General features: G+C 35.2%; 1 protein-coding gene and 1 non-coding gene across 2 annotated transcripts in view; both read left to right on the top strand.

Annotated features, from left to right (window-relative positions):
- The window catches only part of LOC134679480 (uncharacterized), a 70,110-nt gene that overhangs the window by 14,903 nt on the left and 38,152 nt on the right, over nt 1-17,055 (top strand). The window contains exon 2 of the mRNA XM_063538413.1: nt 5,787-5,817. The gene's annotated coding sequence lies outside the window, so the exon portion shown is untranslated. The remainder of the gene's footprint in view (nt 1-5,786; nt 5,818-17,055) is intronic.
- On the top strand, nt 5,345-5,417 carry Trnam-cau (transfer RNA methionine (anticodon CAU)). Its single transcript has one exon. It is a non-coding gene; the product is annotated as a tRNA-Met (tRNA).

Here is a 17,055-nt window from a genome sequence, read left to right as displayed (position 1 = left end):
TAATCACTTTAAAGTGGTTTAAGTAGAATATGTTTTTCTTATTATTTTATTCCTAACTTTTAATCTGACCTCAATTTGCCTGCCAAAACACTATTAAGTATATTAGTTTCAACAAAAAGCTGCCTATATAGCCATTCTGCTGGGGCTCGTCAAAAAACCGGGCGAGTCGGACTCGCGCACGAAGGGTTCCGTACCATAAAGCAAAAAAAAAACGGAAAAAATGCAAAAAGAAAACGGTCACCCATCCAAGTACTGACCCCGCCCGACGTTGCTTAACTTTGGTCAAAAATCACGTTTGCTGTATGGGAGCCCCACTTAAATCTTTATTTTATTCTGTTTTTAGTATTTGTTGTTATAGCGGCAACAGAAATACATCATCTGTGAAAATTTCAACTGTCTAGCTATCACGGTTCGTGAGATACAGCCTGGTGACAGACGGACGGACGGACGGACGGACGGACGGACGGACGGACAGCGAAGTCTTAGTAATAGGGTCCCGTTTTACCCTTTGGGTACGGAACCCTAAAAAGACGACGGCAGTTGAAGGGTTGAAAGAATGCCGACATAGAGATACTACAGACGGGTCTCTATTGTTTCCCAAATAGTTTTAAGTCATAATGTATTTTTTGTCCGAATTTTCGTTAGTCATAATTGGTTTTTCTCAGAAACGCGTAACTTTTCAGGATTGCCATAAAACAAACCTAACCTAACCTAACCTATCTATAGAATAACCTTAGGAAGATCCTGAAAAGTTAACGGTTTCAGTTTTATGACTAACGATAATATGACAAACAATACATTATGACTTAAAACTTTATGGGAAACAAAGGGACCCCACTACGGACACTAGACAGCCGAGCCAAATAAAAGATGTGAGACCAAACTGACCAAAGCACATCGACTCCAGAGGGCCTACCGCTAACCACGTTCGACGCGTCGCCTCCCTGCCATATTTACGTACAATTTTACAAGTGCGACAGAGAGGCAAAGCGTCGAACGTGGTTCGCGGTAGGCCCTCTGTGGCTTGGCTACGTCGAAGGGTAGAAGAAGATCGGACAGTCAAATTACCATCGCTTACAGTTAAGTTTGTGAACCTTATTATTACAAAAGGCAAGGTATAAGGCCAAGTGTAACAAGTGTTGCTGTTTATACATACTTTGGGACGTTTCGGTCGGTGGATCTCCGTGAGTGAAAATCGAAATTCGGAGAAAATTCACCTACGTCTCTTCGTTATTCAAGTGACAAACAATTTTCGAAGTTCGCTGTCGCCTAGAGTTAGACCTTAAAAAGTCTGCAGCGATTTTGATAGCCCACGCAGTGCGTCATTTTAAACGTCAAACTTCTATGACGTATAAATAACACTTACACTGCGTGGGCTATCAAATCCTCTGCAGAATTTTATTGGTGCGACTATACTTGGGAGTTGTAGACGTCATCCTAAGTATTGGTGGGCGAATAGAGTGGAGGTATACCGTATATCTCGTATCGCATATCTCCGTGAGTGAAAATCGAAATACGAAGAAAATCACCAACGTCTCTACGTTACTGAAGTGACAAACAATTTTCGAAGTTTGCAATAGCCTACTCCAAAAACAATGAGCACACATTCTCACGGACCGTGGAGGATGAACGTATCATGCGCGTGCGCCATCGATTTCATGCTTTCGAGAGAAAACAACGCTAACGCTACGTCTTACGTAGGCGAACAACGCGCGAACGCGGCGCGGCGCGGCGCGGCGAAATCAATCCTTTGATGCCCATAGAAGTGTCCTACGTAAGCGATCTCGTTGCGAACGCGGTGCGGCGCGATTTGCACGCGAATGTCAGGCGGCGCGGCGCGGCGCGGCGCGGCGGCGGCCGCTTTCGCCGCGCCGCGCCGCGCCGCGTTCGCGCGTTGTTCGCCTACGTAAGACGTAGCGTTATATTTGGGAATCTCAATCTTGCTTTCATTCGTTAGTGGTCTGTTGGCAATTACTCGTGAAACTACGAGTATGTTGTGAAATGTGAAACAATTAAAAACGGACACTCGGAGACAAATACAAACATTTACGAGTAACATTTTGATAACTATGAGATATCACGAGAAAAATAACAAAACAAGGACGAAGTGATCCCATAAGTGTTCCGTGAACAAAGTTTTGTACGGAACACTAAAAATACTAAAATATGGAGGGCGGAGTACCGGTGGCAAATTTCACACTAAATGTATGGAGTCGCCTAAGTATTCTTATATGATTAAATAAATAACGAATAAATGATTAATTTTGCATAATAATTTTTAGGAACTTATAGAAATTATCTTACGAGCATACAAATATAATGTAATATGTTGTTAATATCTATAATACATAATAATATGTTTTCTTATCAAAACATTATCATTAGGTACTAAATACTAGACTAAGAAGTTATACCTGCCAAACGATATATTATTTTCAAGACCATTCAATTACAATTGAGGACTGGAATTATGTGTTCGAGGTCCTCCTCACATTCTACACTTAAGTGCGTATCCATGTTATAAAATGACTGGACTATGGCCACATGTTCCTGGTTTTTCGGAGTGAATCGGTTTCTTAATTTATTGAAGATTCATTTATGAGTGGAAAACGATCGCTCTACATCTACCGATGTCATGGTTGCATGTTTAAGGACTTGTTTATAATTTTCCATTGTAATCATATTCCTTAATTCGTCAGCATCTGGGTTTCTATCTAGAACCAATTCAAGTTTATTTCGCACGGTTTCACTTCCTTGGAGGCTTAAAATAGTCCTAACTATATCTATTACCAGAAAACTTTCTTCTATCGGAATTTTAGTGCATAGTGTTAAGTACTTACTTCCAATTTACGAGTAGGTACCATACTAAGTACATTAGGTAAATGAATAATTTTATTATTCAAGCCTAAAATAATAATTATAAAAACGACTCCATACCTTTTGTGTGAAATTTGCCACCGGTACTCCGCCCTCTATGACCATCGATTTCATGTTTTCGTGAGAAATGGGTATCGCACTCTTGCTTTCATTCATTAGTGGTTGTTAGCAATTACTCGTGAAACTATGTTGTGAAACAATTAAAAGCTCGCGGAGACAACACAAAGATTTTAAAATTTTTCTCAAGAGATTTACTTAAAATAAAATAAAATAAAAAATGTTTTATTGCCACAACTACCAAAAAAGAAAAAGATAATACACGAGAGAAACTATACTTCATTTCACAAGGACGTTAAATATACAAAACATGCACAAAAATTTGTGGTATAGGCAATGGGTACTTCGTAAGAAGAGCGAAAAAAAACGTTAAAATAGGTACTAAAATGTTAGGGTCGGCTAGTTACTACCACCTAATGAGTGGTTATACTTTTCGTCCCATTTAAGCAAATACCGTAGAACGGGGTGACTTTGGAAATTTTGGGGTTACTTTGATAGATTTAAAACGGCCATAGAATTACCATTATTCATTATTTACTGAAAATGTTCCTGTAACTAATTAGATTACTATGTATTCATATTCACCTAATATACTGTAAAAAAGCTCGCATAAAAATATATTATGGCTTAAAAACTAGAATTTTAAATCCCCTGCATTTGAAAGTCACCCTGTTCTACCGTAGTTGCTAAACATTTTTCATGGAACTCTATTGGCCTACCACTAGATTATAAGGTTGATCGTTGGATTCGTTGCTATAGCTACAGCTACCAAAAGCAACGGAGCGATACAATATTGGTCCCGTGCAAGCAAATCCGCTAAAATAACTAAACAACCTAATTGGGTACACTAACTTTGTGTTAATGGCATTGGCATGGAATAGATCATTAATTAGAGTATATGGATCTCGATTACCCATCTCATCTTCGCTAAAATTGCTTGTACAGAATATAACTCAAATACGCTCTATCTACCGTCAAAATGCTACGAAATTAATGACGTATCAATTAGTTTCTATTTAACCAGCTAAGTTTTCCAATCCTTTACTAACTTCTTTAAGCATGCCAGTAATTTCTACTGCCTAACTATATTTAGACCCTAGTCTAGTAGGCCTAGTGCCTTAAAGGCAACGCTTCGTATAAGGTCATTCGGCCTTAATTTTACTTCTATGGTCACACTTGACTTTGTATGGTTTTAGGTATTTGACTCGTGGAACATTTTTTTTTAAATAAATAGTCTTAACAATCTAGAATTTTCAAGATCTAGCTTAATATCAAATGTATAATACTTCATCGAAATATCATATTCTGAGTCTAAATTAAAATCTTTACATATTATCTTCCCAAAAGAACCTAGATGAACTAATTATTAATTAAGCAGTAAAAATTTTCTAGGCTCTAGCCAGGCTGAATTACTGACATAGTGATCTATCACTATGTCAGTAATTCAGCCTGGGAATTAAACTCTTTTTGCCAAACTACCTACATACATAGACTACTTCATTGTCTGTCTGTCTGTATGTATGTCGCAGCCTCAACACAGGCGATAACAGCAAAGTAATTAAGTGAAAGTTGTTGCGTTGTCTGTTTGTCTTGCTCTGAGGTAACTCTTAAACTATGTATTGGAATTCAGGTGGTAGGTACTAGACGGTTTGAATATTTAGGAGACACTGAATAACAATTACATTTAAATGAGAGAAGATTACGGTTGTTTTTTGTAAACTTTAAACGAACTAAATACATAAAAAGAAAAAACAAGGAAAATATTTGGACACAATTTGATATACATCGCATAGGTAATATTAACCACGGCTATGCCCCTTCGTTTGTTTTGTTTTTTCTTTTTTTTTTAATTTTTAACTATATAATAACCACCACAAATGGTCTCCCCGGAAGATCAGCACTGACTTTAGGGTTAAACTAAAATTGATCAAACAGATCTTGTCAGTAGAAAAAGGCGTCAAATTTGAAAAAATGTAGGCGCGAAGGGATATCGTCTCAAATTTTGAATTTCGCGTCTTTTTCTACTGACAATATTTGCTTGACCATCGATATATATATACCTTGTTTAAATACATTTTTATTTGTACGAGTAACACAATACGCTTGTATGAAATCACAGATTAATAAATAGTTACTAATGAAATGTAGCTTGCCATGAATAAATGATTCTCGATTCTTGAACTCGAAAAAATCTCGAAATTGAAAAAGTCAAACGAAAGAGCGTAGCAATGGTTAATATACATAAAATTATATAAAATATTCTCCATAATAATATCAATATCCGGAAAATCCGGAGCCGAAAATGTGGACTACGTTTTTATGGCGAAGCGGTCGTCCCCTTTCCTCTTAACTGTATTTACAGATTCCTAATCTTACATAGTGGTGACCTATTTCGATCGGTGAATCACCAGCCTCGGTAGCGCAGTAGGCAGCGCGTAAGTCTCATAATCTTAAGGTCGTGAGTTCGATCCTCACCCGGGGCATATCTTTTTGCTTTTTTCCTTCTTTCCTAACCCTTATTATATATTGTTTTAAATCATTCCTCATATTTTTAACAACAAAACAAGGTCACAGAACTTGTTTCGCTACCATTTGTCGCAACTATCAATCTATACGCACTAGGCGTTTATTATGAAACAACATGCAATTATGTTAATTCGTCGTCTTCTAAACAATGCCACACAATGCGTACCAGCTATTCCAGTCTACCCACATTACAAACTTAACGTGCCTAATTACTACGCTCAAATAATGAGCACAGCTCATAGTGAAAGGAATTTTCAATAGTATAATTACAGAGCCACCTGTTGGCGGATAGGTGAACTATTTCTGATGACTCATTTTTGTTCCAGGTTCATATTGACAAGTGACATTCATAACATCGTAAGTGAAATTTATGTTTTTTTTTTTATTTAATGATATTACGTAATGTTTACATAAACAAGCTGTTTTGCTATCCATAGGCCATCTTCAATTAAATTTATAAGCGGATGGCGATACTCGTTTAGTAATAACAATAACTCTTTACCGGCTAAGCTTTTTCTATTAGTACGCACATCGTTGTATCTTATCTATATGCAGTTAGGGTTCAGATTGGCGTGTGTTTTATTGCACAGGTGCAAGCCAAGATGGCGGCGGTCAAACAATGACGCCATTATGTAAACTGGCTAAGGTCATCGTAAGGCCGTGCGGGTTGTGCTTTGGATATTCGATTTTTAGGTCTTTACGTTGGATGATGATCCGCATACCGCTCAGGTGTGCGAGCGGGATATCACTATAAATGTGCATAGCGCTGTCTCGCTCACGAGTTCCGCGGTGTACAACTTTCTTAAATAAAATTGCAAGTAAACACAGACTTCATGCAAGAATAAATAAATAGCTATTACCTAGGTTCTTGCGATTATAGAACCGGAGAGTTACGTAATTTTTCATACGCATCACTGACTGAGGTCAGTACTGAATTACATAGTTTTAAAATAAATTAAATAATTTACGAGTTTTAGAAATATGTATAATCCCATTTTCCAACTAGAGTCCGACCACGCTAAGTTTTCAGTGTTTTCACACTTACTTGAAAACATAGTGTGGTTTTTTCCTTGAAAGCTTAGAGTAGTTTCGGTATCGACAGGTTTCGGTATAAAAATGATGTTTCGGCTGAAGCGAAGGTTCGGTTTCGTTTTCGTTCGACGATAAGCTGCCGAACCTTTCCGCTGCCTAGAAACTGTATTTTCGGTAGTGCCTACCTGACTATTGTCCGACCGAAGTATAGGTTTCGACCGAAATTAGAGCAAAAATTTCGGTTGCCGCAAAAAATCCTGTTTCGTTCGGACAAATTTAGAAGCTTACGAACCACACATACTATGCATAGGCTAAACTTGGTATGCACACATATTAACTGACATATATAGCAGCGACCTGAACGACATTGAGACATTGACATGTGCGTGACTAAAGAGCCGGCTTGATCTGTTTCGTACAGTTCGTACCTACTAACTGTTCGCAAGTCTCCGATAAATGTCTTAAAGGTCTTTTAAACCTTGGTTAAGATAGTTAAGTTACTTAAGATCTTGTTGCCGGTTGTAGTTATTTCGATAATACAATCAAATTACGTTTATTTAGATCTTGGCCATATTTAAAGTAGATTACTTAGCTTGAAATTTGATTTTTTGGCTGCCTGATATTTGGTAAGTATTCATATTATTTATATGTGTAACAATTACAATTCAAAGACATGTTTTCATATTTTTCACTGACCGAACCTTGTCTCAATGAGAATTTAACAACGTTTCTCTTACGAAACCATAATTATAACTTTGTACTTATAAGAATTATCACCATATTTACCATTCGCGTAATAAGCTTCAGTGACTTTAATTTTTGACAAATTGTCGTACCTTCCGTGAAAATTAAAAACCCACACCCAAGTGAGAGTGCCGACCGCATGTAATCAAGAGTTCCGTACTTTCGTGTTCAGTGTAGAGCAGTGTTGGCATCAATCTGAACTAAATCAATCCGGATTGATCAATCGAATTGACGCGTCAATCCGAATTGATCAATCCGGATTGATCAATTCGAATTGAATCAATTCTGATTGACGCGTCAATCCGATTGAATCAATTTGAATTAACGCATCAATCCTCAATTCGGATTAAATCAATTCTCAATCTAGATTAACCATAGTCCCTAATGTAGAGTGCAGTACCTTCGTTATTAGGTCATAAAATAGCAACGGAAACTTAATAGGCAATCATGTTGGTGTAGTTTCCGAGATTAGGTTTACTTAATTTAAAGATAAAAGGAAATTCAAATTAGAAAAACGGTTGACAATCTTGACGTGTGTTTTTGTTGATTATGCTTAAAAAATAATAACTATTACTAAGTAGTAAAGATCATTTGAGCTATATAATTGTTACATATTTGCTGTGGCTTCATGAGTTTTGTCAATAAAAAGACATGTCTATATTGTTTAGTACCCTTACCCTAATGCTAAAAAAACGAAGTAGATATATATATACGAGTAGGAATGTGTTCATGTCCATGTATATAAAAAAAAGTTAATTAATTTCACTTACGCTCATCTTAAAAGGAATAGGTGGACCAAAATCCTCATGCACCTATTACTTATCTATAAAATTTAAGGTTTTCTCAATCAATGAATCTCTGTAACAATTTCCAACAGTAGACCCGGAGTTTTGGCGAAATCGCCTTTCCACTGCCTCGTCAGACGGGTTGCAATTATGTATAATTTCTTTCGTGTTCAGCTTGAATACCATCAAGTCTTAATATGGAGCTGGTGCTACTGGTACCAGGTATAAAACCATAAAGATGAAAAGAAACGGAGATGAGAGTGGTTATACAGATATTTTAAATAGTTTTCTTAGTTTTTATCGACAGTTTTAATCGTGTAGTTGCTTGACGTGCGTAGACTTCTTATTTATTTAGAAAAAAAAACATAAATCGTCAACCTTTTAAGTAGTCCGTTCGGAGGTGTAGAAAAGTGATCTTTAAAAAAATTAATAGGTACCTAGGAGTGATTTTAAAGAATTTGTTACGTGTTAATATAAACCTGCAAATGCAAATAACGAGTTTCACAAATTCACAATAATGAAAAGTACCTAGAGATAAACTGAAATAGATGTCATATATCAACATATACTAAGAAATATAAAAAATCAAAACTACTAATACTTCAAATATTTCTAATAGTAAAAGTAGAGATAGGTATGTTTTGTATTATATATAAATAACAATAACAGGGAGATAGGGAAATAGATTACAATATCATCTTTCAACCTTAACAACGTTGTTTACACTATACCAGTTCTTCCCTCTCTGAGTAACTGCAAACAAATGCAATGTTTTCAAAATATTGAATCCGCGAAGCATCATTAACACGGTTTAGACTAGCGTTGCGTCACGGCTTTGCCTGCATTTGCGAAACGCGACCTTGACAGCGTGGCGTAGGTCGCATCTCATTGGTAGTAATGAGATATTAAACGCCCACTATTTCGCACATGGCATGGCAGTTTGTAATTATTAGGAGTTTGAATACTTTGAATATATATGAAAGCAATCAATGGTGGAAGTTATGTTATGTGCCAACATCACCAAGATTTCGAGTCTGAGAGTGTCCGTCTGAGCTAACACTGCACCGACTTAGCATCGATAAAGTGTAAATACGTATATTATGTATATTTTCAAAGAAAATGACGTTTGCAGAGTAGGTGAAGGGTAACTTGAGTGGACTAGCTGTACCGGATATATGGTCCGGGGTTATGATTGTTATGAATGAGATTTTAGTATCGCGACTGACCGTAGCATCTGAGTTAAGTTTGTTACTAACAACTATAAAATGGATAAGGGCCTATTCATAAATTACGTCATTTCAAATTAGGGGGGGGGCGTCCGGAAATCGGATGATGGTAGCATGACGTAGGAACATTCGAAGCATGATGAATTGGGATGGGATGGGGGGGGGGGGCGGTCAAAAATCGTCAAAAATCGATGACGTAATTTATGGACAGCCCCTAAGCTCCAGAAATAAATGATTTGATTGATTTGGGTGAATTTCCAATGCAACTGTCCGTAAATGTAGCTAAACTTGTGACTTAACGTTGTACAAGTATGCCATGTTAAATAAAAAGCGTAATCTAAATACAATTCGCAGTCGGAATGTGAAGAAATGCCACGCGATTCAGATGTTAAAGTGGATTATGAAACTTATGAATCAACTTGCCCGGTTGTATTGAACCAAATCACTTGTGCCACTGTCCACGCAGTTAACTGACATAAGCCTTATTGTTAATACATAAGGTCCAAAGATAGTCCGTTAAATATTACTTTTAGTGCACCGATCACGGACATGGCTGTCGATGCGAGTCCATACTTCATTCATTGTGAGTCGCTCTCACAGGGCGCGGCACTTTCGTTCGTTACACAACCTTTGGTTATGCGAAAAACGACACTATTGTTATGAAAGAAAAGGTTTAAGTAGTTTGGAAAAAGATAAAAATCAAACCATAGGACGCCAAGCGTAGTGGATTTTTCTGTTTTTATCTGTCAATTTTGATAATTAAGAAAATAAATAAGTACAGTGCTGCAGTTCGCGATTTTCAATTACATAGTTGGATTGATTTGCTTCCAAACCAAAAAGTTTATTTTCAGAATAACTATTTGTTAAAACGACTACATAATTAAACCAAAAACCAAAAAAATGTCCATAAGAAGACTTATGTCAGCTGAGAAGTATCACACATAATAGAGTAAATTATACCTACGTCATTATGTTATTACATATTTTAAAGTAATTTCCAGTTAAGTACCGTTTACTGTAAATGCTTCAACAATATCATAAACTATAAAACATTGCGGCAGCTCTATTGATAAATCGTTGTCTATACACCGTTATTTATTTCTTAAGATGGTAGTGTTTAATAAATAGATTCTCTATATTTTAGTTTTTCGTTAAGTAGCAACCGTGACATACTTCCTCTTTAGGGCAGATTTGATTAATTTTGCCGCCGCCACGCATAATAACAAGAACCATGAACTATCTATTGTTTTTTATAGTTTGATATCCGATATGTGTAAATGAAAACGTTATTTTTATTAAATTTGTTCAAGTTTATATGTTAATCTATGATACTTTAGTACATATTCCTATCCTGTGCCATAAATTTGTGTTTTGTGTTTTGTACAATAAAGAGTTTATACATACATACATACATATTTGAAAAGAGCCTAAAAATTATGAGGTGCCTATTTGTATAAAATGTAGTTAATTTCAACGGTATATCATTTTCTCTCTAACTAAAGGTGCCCTTCATTTTGTTAAAATAATTAATGTTGTAAGAATTATGTGTAACATAATATAATTATTTTAAGCCGAAAATCACTGTCTCCATGTCAAGTAAAATAGGCTTAAAGCATTATTAATACTAAATGCGCGAGTAGTAGCAATAAGTGAGAACTTATTGCTGATTTGTAGAAAATGTGAGTATAATAAATTTATTGCATGACAGGTAAGAGTGAATTTCTAATGCTCGTTAAACATTATTTAATAGGTTTAACGTTAAGTGATTTATACGAAAGTTAACACTTATTCCTATTTGTTTTAACCATCGAGACACCAACTTTATACTAAATAAACTGAAAGTGTTGAAATAGACAGTTTGATGTAGATTTTATGTAATCATACGGTTGGGTGCAAATGCAAGGTCATGTAGTTCGGCACTTAAATGACGTTGCTATTTAGAACTTCCGTGTGCGACACTCGATTTTAATTAAATGTACATATTTGCGAAATAAATTACAGTTAGGAGAGTTTTGTTAGAGATTTATACACTATATTATGCGTACATATATGTATTTTGCAAGCAACCAATTATAGCTTATTGAACAAATAGTATATTAAATATAGGTATTATGATATTATTTTTATTTTTTATGTATCTTAATAAATCATTATACAAACATTACATATTATATCTACAATTCTCAATAATTTATTTGATCAATTAACCTCGCAAAAAAATAAAAATCGTAGCAGTTTTCTTGTGTTAGAAACGAACAAGTGTCTTTACATCTCGGCCGCATCCTGCCATTCCACCAACAATGGTTTAATTGAACGATGCTATCGACCGCCATTGTCTCCTAATCTGAGATCTGTAGAAAGCATACTGTTTTATGGTTTTACTTGGAATCGATCTTTGCCATATCTAAGTTGGTTAGATGCTGAGAATCTTTCACTTTTATCTTTTATGTTTAATTGGCGACGGTATTTTATGACCGTGAATTTATTTCGTTTGTTCTCTCTCTCGTTGTTGTTGCAATTATTTAACTAAAAAAAATAAGATTGATAAATTCAAATTTAATGTCATACACTGAATGAAAGCTGATAAAAAGCTCTGGTAGCCAAAGCTGAATTTGAACCAGCATCTTCCGCTTCGTGGTCGATACCATACAAATAACACTTATTGTCAAAGTACATAGGTCATATAGATAATATAATAAAAATGATTTATTCATAATCTTTTTACAATATTAATAAATAAGTTCTCTGTGATACTCATTTGATTTTCTTTTAAATAAATAGAGAGATGAATTTGATAATCTCCTAACCTAACAATATCGACATAATTCCTTGTCTCACTTTACATAACTTGCAGCATCTTGACAGTCTTGACACACCTCATGCGTGTTTGTCATACGCTTAAAACCAAAGCATCACATCTCGATCTAAACTTTAACATAAAACAACCTTTTAAAAAAATACATGACATTCACGTAACTGTAATAATTCCAAATGACATAAGACATATACGTGACAAATGTCCAAGGCTGATGTGACGTTGTTCGATTGGTAAGGTATAATGTCGCTATTAGCATGTAACACCTACTGACAAGTGTCACTTTCCATTTCTAGTTCCGTCCCTGTGGAGGGCTTGACTGACGGCGTGGTATGAGGAAGACTGGTTTTAGTTATGATTATGATATATTATGACACTGCTGGCATACTGAACTTAATATTCATTACAATCCATTATCAATCAATAAATTTTATTGGTAATTGACATTGAATGTTGTAACAAAATATGAATACTTTTATTGATAAATTCTAATGGGTAGTAAAGCTACAGCTACATTCGACTAAATGAGACAATTTCGCTAGCAAGTGAAAAAAAATAGGTACAGTTTCTTGGATAAACTTAAATACTTAAAAAATACACAAATATTACTTTTTACAAGTAGGTAAGTAACACAATTTCAAAAGAGTTTTTATTTATTTTATATAATACTCGTCAATCGATTCTTAAATATGTAAAATACATTGGGTAAAATCAATCAGTTTTACGTTATAATTATAAATAAGATTAACAATATTGTGGGCCTAATTTAAAGAAATTATGTAAACTGTCGGTAATTGAATGCCGTGTGCTAAATTTTAAATATATTGTGTAAATAAAGTTGTAGGTCAAATGGTACAAATAAAATCCAACCTTACACGATACGTGACAGCTTATAGGTCAAGTTTACATCTCACAAGGAAAACTGCCGGTATTTTCTAGAAAAACAAGTCTAAGAATAAATTCAAGTACTTTTTTGTAGGGCAGTAACTTTTGCTTTCTTTGAAACTTAAATGCATTTTCATTATCGCAAACTGACCCTACCAACCTTAAGAAACAGTTTTCACATTCATTTCGGTTACGAAATGCACAGAGCAAAACTTTCGATACAATTCTCGCAAACAAAAACTAACAAACACTTTCATTAGTTTGTGAGGTGAGCAATTTCCCCGCGGGCAAACTCACGTACGTCCTAGTTCGGGTGGAGCGCTTTCCAATGCGAATTTTGAACAGGATGGGTATTGATTTTAGCGCCACCTATCATTGCGTAGATGTATGATGTTTTATTTACATACCGATTGATAGGTACTAAAAAGATGATCAATAAAACTGATGTAATGTTACAGAAATAATTCTTAAGATGTTAAAGGCTAGATTTATATCACCACAAATTCTCATAAAAATAGCTGTAAGTAATATTATCCGGTATTCCTTTACACCAGCGGTCGGCAACCAGCGGCCCGCGGGCCGCATGCGGCCCGCGAACCTCTCACTTGCGGCTCGCGAGCCTCCCTGGCTATTTTGTATGTAATATTGACAAATGAAAATGTCTGATAAAGTCATAAATATTAACAAAGTGCGGCCCGCGTCCACTTCGTTAACTGCTATGTGGCCCTTGGCTGCTAAAAGGTTGCCGACCGCTGCTTTACACCTTCATACATTTTTCAGGATTGTTAACTCTTTGTGCCAGCTATGCTGCCTTATGCCAGCCCGATGCGGATTGGAGACACACCTTTGACTTTTTTCAATTAAACTGATCATATTTAAGAAACTGAATGTAATAATTATTAACTTTTGTTTTATAATTCCAACATATAAATACATAACTATTACGTAACCGTAGTTCTCCCGCCAGAGGGCCAACGAAGATCTCACGAGCACGCGATGACAAACTATCGATGTACAGCGCCAATTATTGCGATTACTGCGTTTGCGCAAGTCACGATCTACGCACCGATAGGGCTGCCACCTGTCGTGCGGTGTTACTAGCGTGGAATTTAAAAGTGGCTAAAAGGGAAAAGTTGCTAACGTTATTTTTGGGTGCAAAAAAGTATGGAACTAAGGTTGCTAACCCTAGTTTAAAAACAGAGCTTATGTGGTAAATTAGGATCCCACCAAAAACATAAATGTAAAAAAGGAGAGCCAAGTTCAATACAAAAATTATGCTTGGCTGTGGGGCTCGCCGCAAAAAGAATGGAGATCTAAATGAGTGCCACTGCCAAGTTCTATGCAAAATCCAAATATGTATTTATAGGAACAAAATAACATTATTATAAACAAGTATTAAACTCTATTTCTTTGCTTTATTGGATACCTATAACAATTGCTGTTATTTAAAAAAATGTGAGATCTTAAAGTAGGTTAGATTTGACTTGGCCAGTTTTCATTATATCAATCATTTTATATTATATTGTAATTCTGATAAAACCTGGCCAAGCCAAATCTAACCTCTTTTAAGATCTCACATTTTTTTAAATAACAGCAATTGTTATAGGTATCCAATAAAGCAAAGAAATAGAGTTTAATACTTGTTTATAATAATGTTATTTTGTTCCTATAAATACATATTTGGATTTTGCATAGAACTTGGCAGTGGCACTCATTTAGATCTCCATTCTTTTTGCGGCGAGCCCCACAGCCAAGCATAATTTTTGTATTGAACTTGGCTCTCCTTTTTTACATTTATGTTTTTGGTGGGATATCAATACTTTTTGTAAAGAAAACTAGGCAGGTATTGAGATTTAATGTTTTTTCTTGTGTTTCCGCTGTATGGTTTTTACTTCTGTTCTTTGTATAATTATGTGGTGCCGCGCGCCGCCGACGACACACCGTTGGCCGGTTGTTTAGAGCGTATTACAAGTTTTTTGTATGGGGATACCACTTATTTTTTGACTTAACTTTATTTTAATATAACAAATATAATAATACATATATTGGGGTAGTTTCAAATATCTGCTTGTAACGGTTCCAACGCTACAATAAAAAAATATTTTTTTGTATGGGGACCCCCCCTATTTTTTAACTTTTTTTTATTTTTAGATTTCTCCCTACGCTTACACACAATAACCGAGCTGGATTCCAAATTTCATCCTTCTAGGTCATCTGGAAGTAGGTTAGGTTTAGGTACTTATATGTCAGTCCCAATAAAAAATGGTTTTTTTGTATGGGGACCCCCCCTATTTTTAAACTTTATTTTATTTTTAGATTTTTTCCTACGGTTACACACAATAACCGAGCTGGATTCCAAATTTCATCCTTCTAGGTCATCTGGAAGTAGGTTAGGTTTAGGTACTTATATGTCAGTCCCAATAAAAAGTGGTTTTTTTGTATGGGGACCCCCCCTATTTTTTAACTTTCTTTTATTTTTAGATTTTTTCCTACGGTTACACACAATAACCGAGCTGGATTCCAAATTTCATCCTTCTAGGTCATCTGGAAGTAGGTTAGGTTTAGGTACTTATATGTCAGTCCCAATAAAAAGTGGTTTTTTTGTATGGGGACCCCCCCTATTTTTTAACTTTCTTTTATTTTTAGATTTTTTCCTACGGTTACACACAATAACCAAGCTGGATTCCAAATTTCATCCTTCTAGGTCATCTGGAAGTAGGTTAGGTTTAGGTACTATAAGTCATAAGTCAGTCTTAAAATTTACGACTTTTTGACCTTCATACCTTTATAACCGTTTGAGCTAGCTTCATGAAATTTGGGCTTCTAGATATCCTTATGGATATAATTAAACACACGTAGTTTTATGTGTTTACGTCAAAGATGTTTTGAGTTATAGAAGGGTCAAAAGTGGCACCAAGTGGTTCGTGTAATATTACACTCGGCGCTGGCTAGCCAGTTCCTTTGCTTGAACTTGGCTTGACACGCTGCCGCGTGTCTAGATACTAAATGACTACACAAGTTGCTTTTACCACCTGACTTTAAGATAACATTTAGCCGTGCTGTTTTAAACTCGCTCAACTATTCAACACCATATTTGTGAATGTGGTTCATGTTTTGTTGCTGTATATATACTGGCACTGGCATACTTAACCTTTTGAATGTATGCCTATTATCGTATTATTACGTCGCAAGCTGTTCGATCTTTGAATATATTTTTTTGTTTTGTCAATACCAACAGTTTATATCGTAACCATTTTTTTTTATAGCTACCTGCCTTCTGCCTTCTTTATAGAGTTTAAAGCAAGCTTTTTATTTTTGCACGCAATTATATTAATTATTGCTATAAGTGTATCCTTCGTGTATACTATGTAGATCTAAGGTTGTTTTTTTTTTAACTAGAATATTAATCCAATCGGTACACCAATTACACGCGTTATGACCTCTGTTACGAATTAAACTGCGATTAACCTTCAAACTAACGTTATTTAACAAATACTCACAATTACCACATACTACACTAGTAATATTCACTTCGAAATATAACCAAACTGGTCACATAAAAACAAGGATTAACAAGCATCTAAAACAAGCATATCGGTTATTTATGTATGTATATACAGGGATTGGACGATAAAGAATTATAATGTCACAATATTAATTAGCAATGGCTTGAGGTCAGCGCGAGTGTACATTACGAGTAAACTTGAGTAATATCATAGCACCCAACCACCAACTGTAACCAAGTATTGACATGGAATTTTTATTATCAATAAATTATTATGATTATGATTATGCAATTGTCAATTAATTAGATAGCTATGTAAATGAAGTAGAACTGGAATACTGCACAGGGCTACCACAAAAATGAAAATCTCTTTTTTTTTCCAATATTTTAATTTTAACAAGTTGTATCTTCATTCGCAAAGTCTAAATACTCAAATTACGATGTAATTAGGTTGTATTAACTAGATTAATAAAATGTTGTTATACTTTATCAACCTTTCTTTCGACTGTAAATGTCATCGGGCATGACAATTTTTAGTATTAATATTTTATGTAATTATTCAAATGTTGCTTTAGTTTACTCTCACCAATCTCTCTCAACCAT

Source organism: Cydia fagiglandana, chromosome 2, assembly GCF_963556715.1.
Source record: "Cydia fagiglandana chromosome 2, ilCydFagi1.1, whole genome shotgun sequence".
Classification (NCBI taxonomy): Eukaryota; Metazoa; Arthropoda; class Insecta; order Lepidoptera; family Tortricidae; genus Cydia; species Cydia fagiglandana.
Note: the sequence above shows the minus strand (reverse complement) of the source record. Positions and strands in the feature narration are given on the sequence as shown.